The sequence below is a fragment of the Oncorhynchus nerka genome, linkage group LG11 (genome assembly GCF_034236695.1).
Source record: "Oncorhynchus nerka isolate Pitt River linkage group LG11, Oner_Uvic_2.0, whole genome shotgun sequence".
In the NCBI taxonomy this organism is placed as follows: domain Eukaryota; kingdom Metazoa; phylum Chordata; class Actinopteri; order Salmoniformes; family Salmonidae; genus Oncorhynchus; species Oncorhynchus nerka.
Window position 1 is genome coordinate 14,218,626 of NC_088406.1, and position 6,276 is coordinate 14,224,901.

The window sequence follows — 6,276 nt, forward strand, 5'->3', positions numbered from 1 at the left end:
TGTTTGTTTGGCAAAGCTGAACCCTAATTTCACAGCTCAGGCAGTGGAGACCTCAGCTTCTTTGTGGTTACTTAATATCTGAAGGTGAAAGTCTCTTCTCTTTGTTCTATGAGTTGATGAAAACAAGGCTGCTTTTATAGACTCGCTGCAAACACAAGACAATGTCTGGTTGGATTCATTTTGAATCACCCTCGGATCTAAAGGCTTAACTGTCAGTGAAGCAGTAAGAGAGACACTGTGATACATACGCAGGTCTGCTTCTTACATATCTCTATCCAGCCTGGTCGTTCACAATGGACATCGAAACTGTGCGTCTATCCATGTCCTGAAGACATTGGGAAATGCCTTCAAAACCAGCCACTAGGGGCAACAGTGTAATATTACCTTCAAGTATGCTTGTGTTGTTTAATTTCACCTTTATTTAACCAGGTAGGCTAGTTGAACAAGTTCTCATTTATAACTGCGACCTGGCCAAGATAAAGCAAAGCAGTGCGACAGAGTTACACATGCAATAAACAGTCAAAAATACAATACAAAAAGTCTATATAGAGTGTGTGCAAATGAGGTAGGATAAGGGGGTGAGGCAATAAATAGAACAAATTATTACAGTATAGCAAATTAAACACTGGGGTAATATTTGTGCAGAAGATGAGTGTGCAAGTAGTGGTACTGGGGTGCAAAGGAGCAAAATAAATAATATGGTGATGAGGTAGTTGGATGGGCTATTTAAAGATTGGCTATGTGCAGGTGCAGTGATCTGTGAGCTGCTCTGACAGCTAGTGCTTAAACTAGTGAGATATGAGTCTAGTTTCAGTGAAAAAAATGTGTTTGAATTATTTTTTTTTGCAGGTCGTTCCAGTCATTGGCAGCAGAGAACTGTAAGGAAAGGCGGCCGAAGGAGGAATTGGCTTTGGGGGTGACCAGTGAAGTATACCTGCTGGAGCGTGTGCTGCGGGTGGGTGCTGCTATGGTGACCAGTGAGCTGAGATAAGGCTGGATCAGATGCTTATTTGTTCAATCCCAGTTGTGGACAATATTTTTTTATATATATTTTTTACATATATTTTTACCATCCCAAAATTAAACCCATATCTTAACCATTAAGAATGAGTGCTTTAACGTAATGTTTAGCACTATCCCAAACCTTCACCCTTAACCATCAGGAGTGAGTACTTAAACATAATGTTTAGCACTATCCCAAACCTTCACCCTTAACCATCAGGAGTGAGTACTTAAACATAATGTTTAACCCTATTCTAAAGCTTAATCCGTACCCATACCATTTTGAATGAGTGCATAAACTTAACCCTAAACTTCAACATATGACGTGTTGAAAAATGTAACTATACAGAGTAGCAGGAGCAACAAAAACACTTTGAAATATGATATTTGGAGAACGTGGACGAACGTCTCAGTGTGCAGTGAGACTGTGAGAGCTTATTGTTTCCATCAACATGCAGTGCAGTAGCACAGAGCTCAGTACTGATCGTCTGGTGGCTTATATACACTGGATCAGTACTGGTCTTCTAGTGGCTTATATACACTGGATCAGTACTGATCATCTAGTGGCTACAATACTGATCATCTAGTGTCTAGTACACTGGATCAGTACTGATCATCTAGTGGCTACTACACTGGATCAGTACTGATCATCTAGTGGCTACAACACTGGATCAGTACTAGTCTTCTAGTGGTTTATATACACTGGATCAGTACTGATCATCTAGTGGCTACTACACTGGATCAGTACTGATTACCTAGTTGCTACTACACTGGATCAGTACTGATCATCTAGTGGATACTACACTGGATCAGTACTGATCATCTAGTGGCTACAACACTGGATCAGTACTAGTCTTCTAGTGGCTACTACACTGGATCAGTACTGGTCTTCTAGTGGCTTATATACACTGGATCAGTACTGGTCTTCTAGTGGCTACTACATTGGATCAGTACTGATCATCTAGTGGCTACTACACTGGATCAGTACTGATCATCTAGTGGCTACTACACTGGACCAGTACTGATCATCTAGTGGCTACTACACTGGATCAGTACTGGTCTTCAAGTGGCTACTACACTGGATCAGTACTGATCATCTAGTGGCTACTACACTGGATCAGTACTGATCATCTAGCTGCTTATATACACTGGATCAGTACGTGTGTGTGTGTGTCTGTAGGTACACTGGGTCAGTATGGTGTATGTGTCTGTAGCTACACTGGATCAGTATGGTTGTGTACAGTAGCTACACTGGGTCAGTATGGTGTGTGTGTCTGTAGCTACACTGGGTCAGTATGGTGTGTGAATTTACACTGGGTCAGTATGGTGTGTGTGTCTGTAGCTACACTGGGTCAGTATGGTTGTGTACAGTAGCTACACTGGGTCAGTATGGTGTGTGAATTTACACTGGATCAGTATGGTGTGTGTGTCTGTAGCTACACTGGGTCAGTATGGTGTGTGAATTTACACTGGATCAGTATGGTGTGTGTTTCTGTAGCTACACTGGGTCAGTATGGTGTATGTGTCTGTAGCTACACTGGATCAGTATGGTTGTGTACAGTAGCTACACTGGGTCAGTATGGTGTGTGAATTTACACTGGATCAGTATGGTGTGTGTGTCTGTAGCTACACTGGGTCAGTATGGTGTGTGTACAGTAGCTACACTGGATCAGTATGGTGTGTGTGTCTGTAGCTACACTGGATCAGTATGGTTGTGTACAGTAGCTACACTGGGTCAGTATGGTGTGTGAATTTACACTGGGTCAGTATGGTGTGTGTGTCTGTAGCTACACTGGATCAGTATGGTTGTGTACAGTAGCTACACTGGGTCAGTATGGTGTGTGTGTCTGTAGCTACACTGGGTCAGTATGGTGTGTGTGTCTGTAGCTACACTGGGTCAGTATGGTGTGTGTGTCTGTAGCTACACTGGATCAGTATGGTTGTGTACAGTAGCTACACTGGGTCAGTATGGTGTGTAAATTTACACTGGGTCAGTATGGTGTGTGTGTCTGTGGCTACACTGGATCAGTATGGTTGTGTACAGTAGCTACACTGGGTCAGTATGGTGTGTGAATTTACACTGGGTCAGTATGGTGTGTGTGTCTGTGGCTACACTGGATCAGTATGGTTGTGTACAGTAGCTACACTGGGTTAGTATGGTGTGTGTATTTACACTGGGTCAGTATGGTGTGTGTTTGTGTGTCTGTGGCTACACTGGATCAGTATGGTTGTGTACAGTAGCTACACTGGGTCAGTATGGTGTGTGTATTTACACTGGGTCAGTATGGTGTGTGTGTCTGTAGCTACACTGGGTCAGTATGGTTGTGTACAGTAGCTACACTGGGTCAGTATGGTGTGTGTATTTACACTGGGTCAGTATGGTGTGTGTGTCTGTAGCTACACTGGGTCAGTATGGTGTTTGTGTCTGTAGCTACACTGGGTCAGTATGGTGTTTGTGTCTGTAGCTACACTGCGTTAGTATGGTGTGTGTGTGTGTGTCTTAGCACTACTGGGCCTGACTTGTAATCCCATTCATGTCTAAGGATCTCTGTCATTGTCATTCTGTGGTGTACATATGTCTCCTCCTCCTGCTCTTGGGACGTTTTATTTTATTTTGCTGCCATGGCCCAAGGTCTCTGTGATTGATAGCTAGTGCCAGCTTCTCTCAGCGTATTTATCAAACGTCCACCACTTAGATTGGTATGGTGCACACACGTACACACACACACACACACGTCCAGAGGTCAGATAGGCATCTGTCTCCTGTCTTCGATGACCTGTTTTTACAGCTTTCGGCTGAAAGCGAAATGGAAATGAGGTGTGTGTGTGTGGGAGAAGGGCAACAGTCATTCAGACATATAATGTACCCACACATTGTGGGACATATGGACACTAAGAGAAAGACTGATAGACAGATGCACAGACATATTGAAAGACAGATATATAGACAGAAAAACATTGACTGAGAGACAGACATGCAGACAGACACAAAGCCATGAACAGATGAAGTGACACAGACACAAAGAGAAAGACAGATAAAGTGATACAGACAGACGGAAAGATGAAGCCAGACAGACAGACAGACAGACAGACCCAAAGAGAAGGACAGATAAAGCCAGACAGACAGACAGACAGACACAAAGAGAAGGACAGATAAAGCCAGACAGACAGACAGACAGACAGACAGACAGACAGACAGACAGACAGACAGACAGACAGACAGACAGACAGACAGACAGACAGACAGACACAAAGAGAAGGACAGATAAAGCCAGCCAGACAGAAACAAAGAGAAAGACAGACAAAGTGATACAGACAGACGGACAGATAAAGCCAGACAGACAGACACAAAGAGAAAGACAGATAAAGCCAGACAGACAGACAGACAGACACAAAGACAAAGACAGATAAAGACAGACAGACAGACACAAAGAGAAAGACAGATTAAGCCAGACAGACAGACAGACAGAACCAAAGAGAAAGCCAGATACAGACAGACAGACAGACAGACAGACAGACAGACAGACAGACAGACAGACAGACAGACAGACAGACAGACAGACAGACAGACAGACAGACAGACACAAAGAGAAAGACAGATACAGCCAGACAGACAGACAGACAGACACAAAGAGGAAGAGAGGTAAAGCCAGACAGACAGACAGGCACAAAGACAAAGACAGATAAAGCCATACAAACAGACAGACACAAAGACAAAGACAGATAAAGCCAGACAGACAGACAGACAGACAGACAGACAGACAGACAGACAGACAGACAGACAGACAGACAGACAGACAGACAGACACAAAGACACAAAGACAAAGACAGATAAACTCAGACAGACAGACACAAAGACAAAGACAGATAAAGCCAGACAGACAGACACAAAGAGAAAGACAGATGAAGCCAGACAGACACAAAGAGAAAGACAGATGAAGCCAGCCAGACAGACAGACAGACACAAAGAGAAAGACAGACAGACACAAAGAGAAAGACAGATAAAGCCAGCCAGACAGAAACAAAGAGAAAGACAGACAAAGTGATACAGACAGACGGACAGATAAAGCAAGACAGACAGACACAAAGAGAAAGACAGATAAAGCCAGACAGACAGACAGACAGACAGACACAAAGACAAAGACAGATAAAGACAGACAGACAGACACAAAGAGAAAGACAGATTAAGCCAGACAGACAGACAGACAGAACCAAAGAGAAAGCCAGATACAGACAGACAGACAGACAGACAGACAGACAGACAGACAGACAGACAGACAGACAGACAAGACAGACAGACACAAAGAGAAAGACAGATACAGCCAGACAGACAGACAGACAGACACAAAGAGAAAGAGAGGTAAAGCCAGACAGACAGACAGGCACAAAGACAAAGACAGATAAAGCCATACAAACAGACAGACACAAAGACAAAGACAGATAAAGCCAGACAGACAGACAGACAGACAGACAGACAGACACAAAGACAAAGACAGATAAACTCAGACAGACAGACACAAAGACAAAGACAGATAAAGCCAGACAGACAGACACAAAGAGAAAGACAGATGAAGCCAGACAGACACAAAGAGAAAGACAGATGAAGCCAGCCAGACAGACAGACAGACACAAAGAGAAAGACAGACAGACACAAAGAGAAAGACAGATAAAGCCAGACAGACAGGCAGACAGACACAAAGAGAAGGACAGATAAAGTGATACAGACAGACAGAGAAAGACAAAAACCTGTACTCTTTTTTATTTACGAAGCAAATCTCTCTATTCTCCAGCCAAGTACTGTTTCTGCAGAGAATATATTTATATTCAGCATATTAAGAAATGTTGGCTCTTCATAAATATTAAACGTGTTCATTTGGATTGAGTTGTGATAGAGCCTCTTTCTTTTCCATTACCTGCACTGTAGAAACCTCATTTAAACTAAACTATTGGACTTCTAAATGCAATGAGGCTCTGCGGCTTTAATTCCACTGTTTAGGAGCCAGACTGAGCTCTTAGTGTTGGTTCCAGGAGTAGAGGAATACATTACTGATCGCTGATCAAAACCGCTAAAACATATCGCTCTATTTCCCACAAAAAAATACAAAATACATATATTATTCACCCTCCAACTTGGAGAGGCTGAGGGGGTGTTATGAGTTGAAAGCGCTTATTTCTTATATACGCTACCAGGAAATATGCTAATTTGTTGTGGTAAATAATGGGTATCCCTGGCCAGGAGGGGAAGAGGTCAACACAAATAACATCTCCCTGAGG